Source organism: Typopeltis vanoorti, chromosome 6 (assembly GCF_054136105.1).
Source record: "Typopeltis vanoorti isolate ZY-2024b chromosome 6, IOZ_Tvanoo_1.0, whole genome shotgun sequence".
In the NCBI taxonomy this organism is placed as follows: Eukaryota; Metazoa; Arthropoda; class Arachnida; order Uropygi; family Thelyphonidae; genus Typopeltis; species Typopeltis vanoorti.
Window position 1 is genome coordinate 90,279,758 of NC_143554.1, and position 18,634 is coordinate 90,298,391.

The following is an 18,634-nucleotide window of genomic DNA, read 5'->3' on the forward strand; positions in this document are numbered from 1 at the left end:
ATGACTTGTTGTGACTCTTTTAATAAACCCATGCAAAAAAATGTTGGAAAAAAATACCATTATCAAATCCTTTTAATCTTCAGAGTCATCTGAATCCGTGTCCGAATCGCCATCACTTTCACTTAAACTGATCACCAAAGGTTCGCATAATTCTTCGATAATTCTGTCTCTGTCCCAATACATATTTTCCAATTAGGTGACATGATAGCAATATTTTCCCCAGTTTTGAACTGTAATACTTTCAATCGTCTGTTCTGAAAGCTTAAAAAGTTTCGATATGTCAATATCCCCAGTTACGTTGCGATGGCGAATAAAACTTTTCACTTCTGCCCAAACATACTCAATAGCATTAATATTGCAATGATATGGTGGTAGCTTCAAAAGCTAGAAATCCATGCTCTTTGAGCATCGCGTCGAATTTAAATAGTTTAGTTGTGGGCGAGTTTCTTTTGACCAAATTAAGCAATTCAATTTTTCAAATATCTGGGGAATGAGAAATGTTATTTGCAGAGAGCCAATCCATAAGAACTTGCTTCTTATTAGACCAATTTGGAACTTTGTTTAATCGTAGAATTCATTTGCCCATGGTAATCTCCAGTAGTTGAATTGGCTTTGTATAGTAAGTTTGAATTCGGTAAAAAAAAAAAACATTTCTCCAGCAGCACACATATTATTATGCACTGCGAGGCATTTCCGGTTTGTAGCACTCCACATTCTTCTTTAGACTGCCAACGTTTTCCATGAGTTAAATTACTATCAATCCTAGTTTCATCTATCTACACAATCGGTCTTTTCTCCTCCCTGAAACGTCTTATTGCTCTCAAATACTGCATTCTAGATAAAACAATGTCACTTCGCTCCATGATAAGTTTCCTTTTATTCTGGGACTTTTTAAAACAAAATCCGATTTCATGAAGTATTTTCGTTAAAGTTTCTCTTTTCCAAGGAAAATTAATTTTTTCTTTAAGCACAGGAATCAATTTCGGAACAGCTGGCACTCTTTTCTCGACCACATAAAATTCGTGTAGTTCTTCTTATAACGTCTACATCAAAATCATTCAAAGCTACGGTTTCGTTGGCGCTTTTTTTTTAGGGGATTTAAATTTTGGCTTACCTTCATCTTTTGATTCCCTACGAATTCTTTTAACAGTCGACCCCCGATACGCCAGCAATTGCACTTGCACGTTTTATGACTCGAGAAAGGGGAACAAGAAGACGGCCTTCTGACGATATTCTTCACTATTCTTTTGCAGGAGCTACTGAAACGTTTAACAACAGAACTTGTTGACTGTACTGGATCCATCATACAAATTAATAATAAAAAAATAATGCAAAAAAAGCGACAACAAAAATCAAGCTACTACTAGTACAGCGACAGACAAGAACGTGATTTCGCATGTTGGCGACCAATTCGTACATCCTGCATTTCTTTCTCCCCTTCAGCACGAATCGACTATTCTTGGCAAAATGCCAAGGAGAGACCTACAAACGGTGGGCATACTATACTAACCGCGCTCAAACTTACTTAACTGAGCCATTAGTAGCAGAGGCTCTACCAACGGTCAAAAGACTCATCGCGATGTTCATTTCTCAGGTATTCATTTCAAATGAATACCGGATTTTAACGAATTTTATTGAAATTGTGTGAAAAATTAATCGCCATAAGAGAAATAAACGTGGGTTTGAAATGTAATGCTTGTTGTCTCATAATCCTGTATGATGCACAGTGATGTTCGTAGTAAGCAACTAGACACAGGGCCGTACTTATGAATAGGAGCATGAGGTTCTAACTGGGGGGGCCCCGAAAAAAATTAGGGCCAATTAAAGACCCCAAACAATGAGGGAGGGCTCCGGAGTACTCTAGCGCCTCGGGAAAAGTGTAAGTATTATTATTATTATGTGACACCTCCAGGGAGTCCAAAGACTCATCAAGGGAGAGTGTGCCAACAGCATCGAACGATTGGGCCCCCTCCAACTACTAACCATGTTAAAGATACTAACCATAAGTATGGCCCTGACTAGACGAAAAGTCTGGAAATTCATTATTTACCATAATTATCTTACGCAGTACGTAAGAAAGAGGGTACACGAGGATCAAGGGTATTGGATTTGATCATCTCATCAGATGATGTTATTATAAACGGGGTGTCAAACCTTCCACCATTTGATGACAGTGACCTGTCATTTGAGAACGTCTGTTAGAAAGCGATATACGTGGAATTATAAGGGTGGTAATTAGGATAAGCTCAAGAAAGCTGCTTGCAGCAATAAATTGGAAAGAGGAACTGGATGGAAAGCTTATCAATGCTGCTTGGGCCCTACTCAAGAATTATTTGGTGGAGGCAATATCAGAATGTATTACAAAGGTCAAGAGGGTAAATAGAGCAGGTGTGAGATAGATGAATCAAGAGATAAAGCATACAATCTCAAAGAAGCACAAGGTGAGTGGTTATAACAACCTGTTGCATGAGAAGTACAAAGAGCAGGCGAAGAAGGTGACTCGCTTGATAAAGGTACCAACAGTGCAGTATGAGCAGCAATTAGCTAATGCTGCTTAAAAAAATCCTAGGAATTTTTTTGATATGTGACCAATAGAAGAAAGAATGATTATGGAAGGATGGCAATGATTGGTGAAAATGGAGGAATGAGAACTGCTGCGGAGGTTGAGGTATTTAAATCAATTTATAAAGGTATTCATTCTTGTGAATCTTGTGACATCGTGCAAAACTTGAAGGCAGTGGGAAAGGAGGAGGAACTGTTAGTGAGCAGGAGGCATATAAGAAATTTAACAAACTTGGTGTAAATAAGACTATAGGACTTGACACTATTTCACCACATGTTTTGAGGGAATGTTCCAGAGAGTTAACAACAGTTTTTACATATCTTTTTAACATGAGTCTAGCACTGGCTCAAGTTCCAGTTCCGGTTCTCAAAAGAAGTGATCAAACTAGGGCTTTGAATCATAGGCCAGTCTGTGTGCCTGGACTAGTGGTTAAATTGTTAGAGAGATTAGTTAGAACCAAAATTGATTTTGAAAATAGAAAAATACTTCTTGGTGATTACATGGATTTGTTAACATATTCATTGCCAATCACGCGATATCACGCGATGGGAGTTCTCACCAAACGACCGATCACGCGTTATCGCGTGGACGTCGTTAACTAAATAAAAAAATAAAAAAAAGTTGGCCACCACACGAAATTCCAATTTTCAGCTTGGCAATGAAAGTGTTAAAGGAAGATCGTGCTTTAGCAATCTACTTACTTTTTATAATAAAGTGACAAATGCATTGGATAAGGATGTTGTATACACAGTTGTATATTTTGTAAAGGCCTTTGATAAATTGCTACATGACAAGCTGGTAAGTAAATCGGTATGGATAGGGCTGAACAGTAGATTAGTACACTGGATTGGAGATTTGTTGTTTGATAGGTATCAGCAAGTTGTCTATGGAAGAGCGATATCCCAGAAGAGGAAAGTTACTAGTGGGGGTACCCTGAGGGTCTGTTTCGGGTTCATTGTATTTAATTTTTAATTTGTATGTAAATGATATTGGGAGAAGTGTGGATGATGATATGCAGTTGTTTGCAGATGATACAAAGTTGGGGAGAGCTATCAAGAAATAGGGCAGATTCTGTGGCTTTGCAAGAGGACTTGAATACACTGACTGAATGGGTAAATAAGTAGGAATATCATGTCAATGTTGTAAAGTGTAATGTTTTGAAACTTCGAAAGCGGAGATGGGATATAGAGTATACAATCAGTGGAAATATCTTGGAAGAGGTAGAGGAGATGAGAGAACTTGGAGTGATTGTGGACAAAGACCTAAAATTTCGGAGACATGTTGCTAATATTGTGAGGACAGTACAGTAGATAATGGGAATGATGCGAGGGTCACTTACTTGTAGAAGGATGTTATGATTCCCTTCTACAAGGCTTTGATCAGGATACATATGGATTACTGTACACAGATTTGGACACCAAGTTTTCAAAATGATGAAAATGTATTGGAAAATGTCCAGAAACGATTGACTAAGGTAGTTTCTGGAATTTTGAGTATAAAGACAGATTGAGAAAACGCAATTTTCAGAAATTGGTGAAGAGAAAGAGGAGAGGTGGATATCATCGAGACATATAAGCTCTTAAGAGGTTATTACCAGATTAATGTCAAGGATGTTTTAAATGGAATGAGTGAAGATAGGGAGAGAACAAGAAGTCATCCCTGGAAACTATTTAAGGAGACTGTGAGCAAGGGGTGAGGAGCAAGTTTTTAGCATGGAAACTGGTGTGATTGGAATACATTGCCAGAGAGTGTGGTAAGCGCAGAGACCGTGAACATATTTAAGGCATGGTATGATAAACTGTACATGTGTTTAACAGTTTTAACAGTGGGGACTCCCTGTAACGAGTCTTTTGACTCCATAGTTTTATAATATAATAATTATAATTATACACGAACCCCTCCATGGAGTCCGTAGATGCTTCGCAAGAAGTCAGCATAAAAATCATTAATCAACAATTATCTGGCATATTTTTTCTTGATATCATTACCCAACAAAGCATGTTCACATCGAGATTTTGCAATATTTGCAAAAATAAAATAACATCTACACATAGATTGATAACATCTGCATGTGTTGACATAGCAAATTATTCAGTCTGATTCAACCTCCTAATTCTGTATAACTTGCAATATTACATAAATCTCAAATTTGTCCTACCTGCAAATATTCTCAATTTCAAGTAGTACACCAAAAACCTCTCAGGAGCTCTTTCCACTTATTTTTTTGTGAATGTTGTCTTATGTCTTCTGTATGTGTATCTTATGGATGTTGAGCTGACTTCAATCATCCATTCACTTTTCTCTAATCGTGCAAAAGCATCGTTTTCTGGTTTACGGAATGCACATTTTAGCTGAAAGTCTATTAAACCAACTCGTTCTCTTTCATTTCATGGTCCTCCTCTTTGGAACAACATTCATTTCTTCAACAAACATTGGGTTCTTCCTTTCTTCATGAGCCCTTGCAAACACAACTTCCTTGCGTGTTTTCGAACATTGCCATTCTCACGTTTCAAGAGAGGTGACAGAATTTAGGCCTGAGCAGATAAGAATTATACTCTATATATCTGATATATATATATATATATATATATCTGATGTTCCATTCTAGTTGCTGATGAACTTTTTCTGAGCCTTCTGACTGGTTCCGGAATTAGTCAATCACTACAAGGATAAGTGAGGTTCCTTTCGTTTCGTGGTCCTCATCTTTGGAACAGCATTTATTCGTTCAAGAAACATTGGGTTCTTTCTTTCTTCATGAACACTTGCAAACATTTTTAATTGTTTAATCCTGCATCTTAAGAAAATTGACGATAGAACCTACAATATTTCAAACATTATATAGTGTTAGGATCAGATGTCCAGGATGTGAACAGCATTGGTTGGGTGTTCTCTCTTCCCTAAACCAATTAAAGTCACCTGGGCGAGCTATGTGTGAATGGCTACCGATGGAAATCGCTAGAATAATTTCCAAAATTTAGGGTTAAATTCGTTACCTACTTCCTTTTGCAGAATAAAAGAACTTGCGGATTTATTTAATGTGTGTGTGTGTGTGTGTGAGAGAGAGAGAGAGATTCTCATGATTGCATTATGCAAAAGGTGAAACTCCTAGAAACAGTCTCGCAACCGCAAGTGAGAGATATTTTGCCAATCGTTTCATCCTAAACTTTAATATACGCTCTGAAACTGTGTCAATATTTTTAAAATGCGAGTAAAAATTCGTATTTCCAGGAGGAGGAAGGAAAAAATCTACTTGCCTGTTCCAGACATCGAAGTGGGAACGGTTGAATAGAGCCTAGAAAAAGTTCCTCTAGTGAACGCCAACGCCTAGTACTGCACATATAACAATGTTTCTTCTGGGCATCTAACATTTTGTAATGGTTGAAAGTCTGCCATTCATTCAGGCATCAGCATTAGTCGCTTTGGCAATCCCCCCCAAACCTGGCCATTTATACTGTTTATTTTGATCAGCATGTTAGTGAAAGTTGGATATTGATCTGAAAGCTCTTGCTTATGCTTTTAGTAGTTCATACAATTTAAGTTTGATGCTGGAGAACATTTTTTTGTAAAAGGAGGTGATTTACTTTTGATGAGGAAGCCTGCTGCTTGCCTTTGAAAATCTACTTCCACCTGTAACAGTGGTTGATTTCAAACAAGGCAATTAAAGTTTCTCTTATTTCAGTAATTCTGTCCCTGAATGAGATTATCTAACTCAGCTTCATTTGAAAAAACCCATATAAAGATTCTTCTCTTTGTAAGAATTGCATTCATTCATATTTCTTCGATTGGACCCCTTCCTTTCAATTGCCAGTTATTTTTCAGCAGTTCCGCCTACTTTCTTGAAAACAATAAGTGGTATGTGATTTAAAAGAAAAAAAAAACAATATGCAAAAACAAACAAAAAAGTGACGTGAAAACAGATTCAGTATGAGAACAGAAGAAAGTATGGAATGACAATAAACACGTTCGTTTGAGTAAATTACATACCGAAGCTTTTGTTCTCAAAGGATCCTGACTGCATAAGGAATAATTTATTCCAGAAAAACGGAAGGAGCCAGAGGTGATTACTTTTAAAAGTAGTGAAACACTTATTTGGCGAGAATGGAGCATTTTATGCAAACGAACTAAATAAGTCGTTATGAGCTAAGTCGAGAAGTGCGATTATTTGTCATAGTCATAGTTGGATGACTATGCCTACTCATCCAACAATCAATATGCATGCTTTTTTTACCTCACAAGGGAAGCAGAATTTAATTAGATTTCCTAATACCCGACTTAGTTCCAGAGGAGTTTTGTTTTATCTCTTCCCCAAGTAGATATTAAAAGAACATCGATTTGCCGATTTCAATAACATTCAGGGATTTTCTGCTGTAAAAATGTTACAGCAGAAAATATCATCAGAACAGAGAAGTTACTTTTTCCTGTCATTCTAAAGCAATTAAGGGCTCTGTAACGAGCGTATCCCAACTACAGGAGGTTGTTCAGCCTCTAGTACACCAGTAGCATTGATTGAGCAGAAGGAGAGCAAAAAGAACAAACTTTTTAACATCGAGAAGGAAGCACGTTTCAAAATACAGCAGCAGTAATAGGAAGACATGAAAAAAATTATTCTGCAAGTTTTGTGTTGAACTATGAAGAAATTAGACATAGAAATTAGAAACAGAATTAGACCAAATATTAAAAGAAGACATTTTCAAATAGCAGTACTCACTGAAACAAAAATAGATAGAGGTTATTTAATAATAACCTCTATCTATTTGGTCTATATGCCCCAGATGAAAGAAGGGAAGATAATATTGAATTTTATAATCAGTTACAAAATATATATAATGAAATAAATAAAAATTATTATGTAATATTAGCAGGAGACTTAAATGTAAGAATTGGAAACACGAAAATTAATAATAACAAAGGAATATACGTGGAGAACATACTCTAAACAGGAATGGTAAAAAATTGATCCACTTTGTAGTTTATAATACCCTTAAAATAACGAATTCTTTCTATAATCATAAAGACATACATAAATATACTTGGGCAGCAAGAGGATGGAAATCAAACTTAGATTACTTTATCTTAAATGAAAAGACATCGAAGTTCTCTTTAGGTGTTAGAGTTCAGAGGATATGAAATAAGTAACGACCATTTTCTCGTTAAAATAAAATTAAGAGATTACCATATAAATGGCTACACAGCCTGAACAAAGAATTATCCAATATTTAGATAAAATAACACGAAATGAAGAAATAGAAAGCCTTAATATAAAAATGCTACTTATAAAAAATACTAATAAAAAATATAGCAGCAAATGAAAGACCAAAAAAATTGAATAATAATAAAAAAAAAAACACTGAAGATATTGGAAGATACAATCAAAGATATAATCAACTACACAGGCTACAGAGACTGTGTAGCTCAGTGGATATACCGATAATGGAACCCCCGTAGTTAGTGGTAAACAATAATGATAACCCACTATCTGAACAAAAAGCATAATCCCAGACAAAGGTGCTGGTAACGTAGGCCCATTCGCCACAATGAGAGGAATAATGACAACAAGATATCAAATCTAATAAAAAAATAAAATATTTAAAATTTTTTAAATATTTTATTTAAAATATTTAAAAAAAAGTATTTATGTATATAAAATAATAATTAAAATAAATAAATAAGTAAAAGTTTAAAAAAATAATAAAAATATTAATAATAATATATAGGTACGCCTATATATAAGGGATAAGAATGTTATATATATGTATATCTAATTGTGTAAGAAAAAAAAAAAAAAAGAAAAGTAAATAGCAAATTACTCCTTAAGATAAGTCAATACTACTCTAGTAATAAATATGTAGATTAAGATATATTACCACAAATATGTATATGTTCTTGTATATACAGACACAAGGACGGTAGAAATGTCAATTGTAAGAAATGCAGATAACATAAGTTCATAACATGATAATAACCCAAAATGTTAATAGGATATATTATCCATTTATAGACCTGTAACTAATTCTGCAATTCAGAAAACTTTGTATATAAGAAATTACAGATTTACCTCTTAAGTTAAGCAAACAATATAATGTTAAAGCAAGATGGAATTCTTTTTTGTAAAAATAAGAGTGCCTACAAAAAAATAAAATCTGCATGAGATATAGAGATACTACCAAAATATATGCATATATAAATGTAAATAAAAACATAAGCAATGTATGTATTTTAAGAATAAGATGTGCATTTAAATTAAGTTAATAAAATAATCATCCAAAATATGTGAACAAAGATATAAAATGAAGATATATGTAAAACGAATTGTACATAGGGAAAATGTCAATGCTAACATATATATGTATGTATATGTATGCATATATGTATGTATGTATATGTATGCATATATGTATGTATGTGGGTGTATATGTATATATATAAACGAGAATAGACTGATCTGATAATGGAACTTATAAATAGACTGAAATCACTATGTTAACATATACCAACAAAAAAAAAAAAATGTATCTTATTTAAACAGTGATTGTAAAACAGGTGTCATAAGTATATTGTAACGAGAAAATGAAAATGCCTAATAGAATTAGCAGCCTATGTACAAATTGTAAATAGCTGTATATATATTTATTTTTAAATGTACACAGCTGCTGTTGTTGATACAAATAAACTCAGTGGATGTGGCGTTTGCACAGAGCGCTTGACCGCACTTGGTTTCGAATCTAGTCGGCGACTAGAAGAAATTTTTCTAAGCCTTTTTTTGACCGGTTCCCAAGTTAGTCGATCTCTGGTACAGGCAAGTGGGTTCTTTTTTCGTCCCGGAAACTCAAGAAAATCGACCGTAGAACCCCACATTATTTCAGACATGAAATATATTGTGTTAGGGACCACGAGATGGCGGCACTTGTTAAGCCGTCTCTCTTCACTGCGTGCTGCTTTATTAGTGATAGCCTTGGGCTAGCTATCTTTGATTGAGTACCTGTGGAGATTGGACGGTCCACTCAGTCTCCAAAAGTAGATAGGGCTGAAACGGTCTCGCCTACTGCCTATACGAGAAAAAAAGGCGTTATCTGATCCCCCCCCTAAATGGCTATAAATAACAGGAACAAAGAGAAAACTTAAAACATTTGTTTATAAAACTACATTATTAAATGACACAAATATACAATTGCCACATGAACAAAGAATTAACCAATATTTAGATAAATATAATGAAATGAAGAAATAGAATGGCTTAATATAAAAATGATACTTATAAAAAATACCAATAAAAATATAGCAACAAATGAAAGCTTAGGAAAGACCAAAAAATTGCATAATAAGAAAAAACACTGAAGATATTGGACGATACAATCAAAGATATAATCAAAATGAAAAAATAAGCATATCACAAATAGTTAAGCAGTAAAAGATTAGAAGATGAAATAGAACCATAGCTAAAAGAGAAATCAGAAATATACAGATTATCAAGGAACAAATTTGTATCTAATTTAGAACATGATTTATATAAAATAAGATCCAATGTATATAAGATTTTGAAACATTTAAGTATAGATAGAAAACGTAAAATTAAACACTGAATTGAAATGAGAAGAATTTCTAAATTTTTATACAGAATTCTAGACAGATAAATATTTTAAAAAAGATAACTGGCAAACATTTAATGAAAATGAAAAAACTAAAGAAGAATTAGAAGTCAGCTTGAAAGAAACAAGAAATGGAAAAATCACCTAGAGAAGATAACTTAACTTCAGAATTATATAAATATGCAGGGATAAGGTTCAAAGAAAGACTCCTATTATTTTTAAATAAAATCTATTAAAGTAATCCACCAACAGAATAGAAAAAAAGCAATTTTGATCCCCATCTTTAAAAACGTAGTAGAGATGACCCTAAAAATTACAGAGGTATAAGTATTCTAAATTCCAGTTACAAAATATATAGCAGAATTTTAAATAAACTAATAAAATATTTTGAAAACTTTATTTTAGAAGTACAGAATGGATTTATAAAAGAACGATCATGTGTAGACCCGGCCTTTTGACTAAAATTAATAATAGAGAAAAGAAGCGAATACAATTTAGAAACATATATTACATTTATTGACTTTTGAAAAAAGCATTTGACAAAGTTAAAAGCATTTTATTTAACATATTAAAAGATAGACAAATAATATTCTAAAAGCTATCATAAGTATATATGAAAATAATCAAACATGAATAAGATTAAATTATGAACTATCATGTACAACAGTGATAAACCAAGGAGTCCGATAGGGATGTCCCCTTTCAGCCACTCTTTTTAATATTTATCTAAATGAAATAATAATAAAATGGAATAAAATTTCCATCAAGGAATTAAACTTTCTCCGACTGTGAAATAAAACACTTTCCTTTTTGCTGATGACTAAATAATAATTATACAATTATAGATAACTTACAGAGAGATATTTTAAATTTAAACGAGATAGTCAAAGATCATTCCATGATCTTTGACTATCAACAGAAAAATAAAAAACGATGGCCTTTAAGGGACAAGATCCAAAGAACTAAAATAGTAATAGTAACAAGATTTTAGAACAGGTGAATTCATTTAACTACCTATGATGTATGATTACACATGAAAATGAAAAAGATAAAAAAAAAATCAACTAGCACCTTTTTATTCCCGTATACGGGAGTGGGCGAGGCCATTTAGCCCTATCTAACTTTTGGAGACTGAGTGGGCAGTTCAATCTGCTACCACCAAAATCTGGAGAATAAAACAAAAAGACAAGGATTAATAACAGCTGAAATGAAGTTTATGAAAAAACTGAAAAGTATGCTCTATTCCATTACAAAAAAAAAAAAAAAATGAAGAGATCATGAAAGAATTAAACCAGGAATCATTAATAGGAAAAATTAAAAAAATATAAATATACATGGATGGAACATGTTGAAAGAATGAAATCAGAAAGATTACGAAAACAAGCCTTAAATTACAAACCATTAGGAAAAAGAAAACCAGAACGTCTTAAGAAATTCAATGATGACTTCTAAGGCCAGAACAAGCCACTCTAGGCCTAGATCTTTGACAATCATGATGATGGCAACTATGAAAGAGTGTTGAATAGCTGCTGAATGCGTTTTATCCCCCAAACTTATTTAGAAGAGAAGTAGAATTATTAATATCATATTCTGATGAAAGTCCTGTGTAGCTCAGTGGAAGTGGCACTTGCGTCCTCTGCACTTGGCTGCTTGAAGTTAGACCTAGGTTCTAGTCTAGTCGCTGACTGGAGGAAGTTTTTCTAAGCCTATCTTCGACCGATTCCCGAGTTAGTCGATGTCTGGCACAGGCAAGCAGGTTTTTTGTCCTGTAAACTCAAGAAAATCGACCGTAGTATCCACATTATTTCAAACAGTGACATATCTTGTTAGGGTTAGATACCAAGAGATGGCAGCACTTGTTTACCAGCCTCTTCATCGGTGGCTGCTATAATTAGTGATAGACATGGGCCAGCTATCTCTGATTGGCTACCGGTGGAGACTGAACTGCCCACTCAGTCTCCAAAAAGCTAGATAGGGTATAAAGGCCTCGCCTACTCCCTATTAAGGAATAAAAGGCATTAGTTGATTTTTTTTTATTCTGATGAACTCTGCCAATGGAAATATTTATAGAAAATGCAAACAATAGAAAGTCTCTGTTAAGGAAAGTGGAGCATAACATTGATTAGTGAGAGGGCACTAATCAATGTAATGACTCTCTTCTGTACTTAGAAGCACCCCCAAATGTGAGAAGTATTCAATGGTTGGACGTATTTGTGATTTCTTCCAAAAATTTGTGATTTAGAGTTAATAACTTATCATATGTAAAGTACATTGAACAAAGGAAAAAAACTAAATTTTTGGATCCTTAGTAGACTATGTTCTTGAGTTAGTCGATCTCTGGCATGGGCAAAGGGGGGTTTTGCTCCCAGAAACTGATTTTTCGTCCCATAAACTGAAAAAAAAAACGATCTTTGAACCCACACTATTTCAGACATCAAAATATAGTGTTAGGATAAGGACCAAGAGAAATGGCACCACTTGCCAGTCGCCTCTATTGCCGTGTATAATGAATGATAGTCTTGGGCCAGCTATCGAGGGAGACTGTACTTCCCCTCAGTCTCTAAAAATCTAGACTCGGGCTAAAAGGCCTCGCCTACTCCCTATAGAGGTTTTTTTTTAACTATTAAAGCTAAGCCAGTTAAATTTTGTATATCTACATTTATGCTGAACACAGTTATTGCCGAATTATCCTGTCTTTTCGAGAAGTTTTAAATGTCTTTCTTAAATTCCTCCTCAGTATTAAAGTGACGTTCAGGTAATTCTTCAGGAACCAAATAAGTCGGTATGAGCTAAGCAGAGAAGTGTGATTATTTTACTTGGGGACTTTACCGTCCTTAACACAAACTGACTCCCTAACTCCAACTTCACAGACCAAACCAGAACGATTTGATCAGATCAAACCTCATCATTCTTCCAAATTTCTGGACTTTTTTTAAAAATTAATTCTCCCTCCAAATACACTCTAGTTGTCTCCTCTCTCCTTCGTACATTTCATTTCAAGATTATTCATCACCTTCTCTACACAGTGACGTCTCCTCTTAGCCAGTATCAGCCTTCAACTTTGTAGCAATACAGTTGTCGCAACTGGGATGCGCTCTGCAATTGTTCCTCTTGATCTGACTATTACTTTCTCTCTCCCCTAATTTGAACATCTGCACTGAAGTAACATTGAAATGATCCTCACTGGAATCGCCATTACCCACTGCACTTCAAACCTGCATTCCTTATCCAAACCCTACTTCTCTAAAAAATAATGCCTCTAGTCCATAATAAAAAAATGTAGTATATGGTTAATGGCTTAAATAAAAAAAATACCTTCTCATTCAACTATCACAAGTCTAAAACAAGTGCCAAAAAGTTATTAACGATAACGTTTTAATTGTTTAAAAAATTATCGACGATTCCAAAGCAGACTTCATAAGAATGGGTTTATTTCCTCCAACTCTTACTTGGATGACCAAGTCAAATCACCTGTACTACAAACTGCATACTGAATGCCTTCTCTGAAGTTTTGCATGAAGACATCACGAAAACTAATTAATCTCAATACTAATCAGGCTCACGGTCCAGATAATATTCCTCCAGTTGTGCTCTAGAATTTTCATCCACTCTTTATCGCCTATAAGCTATCATACTCTACTAGCATCTACCCCAACAGCATAGAAGCAAGCCTGTACCCAAAAACGGAGACAAAAGTCAGGTGAGATAAAAGTGCTCTCACCTCAACACTCGAAGGTGAAGGAGATTAAGAATTACCTTCGTCACTACTTGGAGATCCATCATCAATTAACCAGTTATCACTAATATGAATTCCACCATTCTCGTTTTCAGCTGAGTTCTCCAATCTCGCCCACCTTTGGACACAAGCTGTGGAAATATTTGGAGCAACCCATGTGGTCTCACTAGATATTTCAAAGGTATTCGAATGTGTCTGGAATCTAGGTCTCTCCTTAATTCTGTGATTAGATAGCCAGCTACCTTACTAAATGTTCATTGCATGTCATGGTGGATGGCTTTCTCTCATCATATTTCTCTATCAATGATAATGAATTCCAGGGATCTGTACACTCACCCACGCTCTTCACCATTTAAATTAATGACCTAACTTCAAATCCTATCCAGTTTTGCTATTGACCATACTCTTCATTCAAGACACCATATACTCAAATGATAAAAGCTGCAAGATCTTCCATAACCAATGACTTTAACACTGATCTCTGCAACATCGTCAAATGGAGTGAAGACAGTAAATTTCAATGCCATGAAAACTTACACCTCTAAACCTTTAATAGTTGACTTTTCCCTAAGAGCCTCTTTAGTCAGTTTCCCCACAGGCACTGTACAGTCCCTTTTCTGGTACTTTCATGAGCACTGCTCTTCTGAATTGGTCACTATCATTCCTTCACGCCATATAAAAAATAAAACAGTCACTGTCCAACATCAAACATACTGAATAAACTGATCATCATTTGTCATTATATCCACATCTGTTCATTAAAATAATCTTCGCGATACTGTTTCCCCGCCGAGTACAACTTTTGATTCTTTAAGAAACATATGACTACTCCATTCCGTAGGTCATATACCCACACATGGCACTGCTTTGTTATTGGTCCTGTAACCTCTCATGTGAAGAGTAATCATAAAAATGTCCCTCTCTACTAATTTAATGTCGATGCCTGTGTCACGAAACTTGAAGTTTCATGGGCTGTCTGGTCAATAGTATGCCACTGAAAATTATCAGGATATGAGAAAGACCTAAGTTTAATTCTGGTCGTCGATAGAACTTTTGTTAGCCTTGCTTCGACTGGTTACATATTTGATCTCCGACATGGACAAGCGAGGTTTCCTTCTCTTGGGAACTTTTTTTTTTGTCCCGTGAATTCGATCGACCGTAGAACAACACTATTTCAGACAATATCATATTGTGTTAAAGTTAGGGTTCACGAGGTGGCGATGCTTGTCTGCCTTCTGTTCACCAGATGACTCTAAAAATTGGTGATAGTCTGGGACAGCTCTCTCTCCAAAAGCTAGCTAAAGATAAACTGGCTTGTCTACTCCCTATAAGAAAGAACAAGACATTAGCGGATGTTTTTCTGCTAACAACTGACTTGGAAAGTTGGCGGCTTCGTAGAATGCAGTGGGGGGGATGATATTTATGTTGTTTCTACTACATGAAAGGTACTTGTGAACGTATAGTACATTCGTACAGTGGCTGCATCGCCTTTTATTTTTTTTATTCTTTTTTTTTGTGAGCATGTGTAGTTCAGTGGATGTGGCATTTTCACACAAGTTGCTTGGCCGCACGAAGGAATATTTGATTTCGAATCTAGTCAGCAACTAGAGGAAATTTTTCTAAGCCTTTTTTTTTTTTTTTTTGACCGGTTCCCGCGTTATTCGATCTCTGGCATGGGCAAGAGTGTTTTCTCCTGGAAACTCGGGTTTTTCGTCCCATAAACTCAAGAAAATCAACCGTAGAACCCACATTATTTTCAGGCATTAAATCAACCACGAGATGGCGGCACTTGTTGAGCCATTCTCTTCATTGCATGTCGTTTAATTAGTGATAGGCATTGGGCCAGCAATCTCTGATTGGGTACCAGTGGAGATTGAACTGCCCACTCAGTCTCCAAAAGTTAGATAGGGCTAAAACGGCCTCGCCTACTCCCCTATACGGGAATAAAAAGGAGTTAGCGGATTTTTTTGAAATCCATGTACCACACTATTTTCACATTAAATCAACCACGAGATGGCGGCACTTGTTGAGCCATTCTCATTGCGTGTCGCTTAATTAGTGATAGGCCTTGGACCAGCTATCTCTGATTGGGTACCAGTGGAGATTGAACTGCCCACTCAGTCTCCAAAAGTTAGACACGGCTAAAACGGCCTCGCCTACTCCCCTATACGGGAATAAAAAGGTGTTAGCGGATTTTTTTGTAAACTCTGCCCTGGAGACCAAAAAGGAAACATTTTCAAGCCATTTCAGGCTTCCAATAAGCAGAGATGGTCTCCCACCACACAATTAAATTCACCTCAATTATAAACATCTATACCCACGGAGGGATTCGAAGTCACATTCTCTTGGTTGGAAGTGCATCTAATATTAGATGCACCATTTTTACACTAATTTTTTGGTTACAATGGAGTCAGAATCTAGTTGTGAGTGCGTGCTTTCCTATATAGCATCGATTCTTAATCATGTCTCATTGCTAGTAATAGAACATTTGTAAAATCATTAGGACTGGTTGAGCTAAGCCTCTAAAAGATATGAATAATCTAGTGTCCCAAAATCTTTCTTTAGTATCTACCGATTTGCAACAAATTTTCCACTATCATACTATATTCTTCTCAAGTATACTCTCTTATTTTATTTTGCTACTTTATCTGTAATATTTCTCATCGATCGTTTCTGCTAAACACGTTTAACGAATTTGTGATGTGGCTGATGTGTATCAGCAAATAAATTCAATAAGTAGAGGGGGAGTAATTATTATGGGCGACTAATTATGGGGATATAGATTGGAAAGAGGAAAGGTCAATGGGCCAAAGGAAATAGAATTTATGAAGCTTCTTAGGAATAAGAAAACTGCCAATCGGCAAGAGCAATCATTCAAAGTGCCTCATTATCTAAATTACTCTGTTAAATTACATAGAAACAATGGTTTTAAGGAAATTAATGTTTAATGCTATACTTAACTATAGGAAATACATACAGTATGTCCCATAGCTTATACACTATCTGATCAAAAGTATCCGGACCCCACCCGCCAAATTCGTAACTGACATATAGATGTCACTACCTCACTTACCAGAATAAAAGGAGGCACATGGAGCTGTGTGTTGTTTAGTGATAAGTACGAGCAGGATAGGCAGGGCAAGGGAGCTAAGTGACTTCGAACATGGACTAGTTATTGGTTGTCACGTCAGTAAGAAATCTGTATATTTCAATCCTCAAGTTGCCCACGTCAACAGTTGGTGACGTGATCGTGAAGTGGAAATGTGAAGGCACAACCACAACAAAACCATGCTCGGGTAGGCTGTTTCATGACAGACAGGGACTGTCGACTGTTAAAAAAGGTGGTTTATGGAAATCGCCAGACATTGAATGAAACAATCACCTGGGAGTTCCGCAATGCTACTACCTGTCCAGCCAGCACAACTGTGCGTCGAAAGTTAGAGGAATGGGGGTTCCATGGTCGAGCAGCTGCCCATAAACCAAACATTTCTCCTGTGAATGCTACATGCCATCTGCAGTGGTGTAAAGAGATGCCACTGGATAACTGAAAACGTGATTTGGAGGGATGAATCATGCTTTACATGTGGCAGTCTGATGGGAGGGTATGGGAGTGGCAAATGCCTGGAGAACAATTCCTGCAAGTGTATGTAGTGCCAAAAAAAAAAAAAAAAAAATTTGGAGGTGGTGGTGTTACAGTTTAGGGATGTTTTTCATGGAATGTACTAGGTCCTCTCCTAACACTACACTGAAATCTAAATGCAGAAGGGTGCAAGGATATTTTGTCCTGTTGCGTACTGTCTACGGTAGATCATAATTGATGACTAATCAGCATGACAATGTTACGTGCAATAAAGCCTTGACCTGAATCCCATGGAGCAAAGTTCCCACAGAACTTTGCTCCAGACCACCAACGACCCACATCACAAACTGCTCTATCTACAGCTCTTCAGGAAGAATGGGCTGCCGTTCCGACACCTGGTAGAAAGTCTCCCTGGCAGAGTTAGAGCTGTCATAGAAGCAAAGGGTGGACCCACCACGTATTAATGTCCACTACTGAAAAGTGTGTCACAGGGAAAGTCTGATTACAGTTTCGAGTAGGTGTCTGGATACTTTTGATCAGATAATGTACATGAGTTATGCATTTTAGCAGAAAGGAACACTGTCATAAAGTGTGTGCTCAAGACATGAGGCCTTCAAATAGCCAAAGGCTATTTGAAGGCCTCATGTCCTGATTGTTTTGTCACAAACAGTAGTGTGTGTATATATACACACACAACACTTAATCCTTCCTCTTTTACGATGTCAAGGTGATTCTTGCAACTGCAACTGTAACCTGAGGATAAGGTGGTTAGCCCTATGCCTCCTGGTGTGTCCAGTGTCTGTAGATGTGTGTGTATATATGGGGCCAGTTTGCCTGTTCTGGGGGACGAAAAACCCAAGTTTTCAGGTGAAAAAACCCCTACCTCCACATGAGACCGGCTAACTACCTTTCATTGAAAGAGACTAGATAAAGGTTCCTCACTTCACTGATGGGAATCAAACCCAGATCTTTACGACCAAAGGGCTTCATCTATACCAACGGAGTTACGGAGGCTCAGGAAAGACTAGATAAAGGTTCCTCACATAACTGATGGAAATCGAACGCAGGTTTTTCCAACCAAAGGGCTTCGTCTATACCAACGGAGTTACGGAGGCTCAGGAAAAAGACTAGATAAAGGTTCCTCACGTAACTGATGGAAATCGAACGCA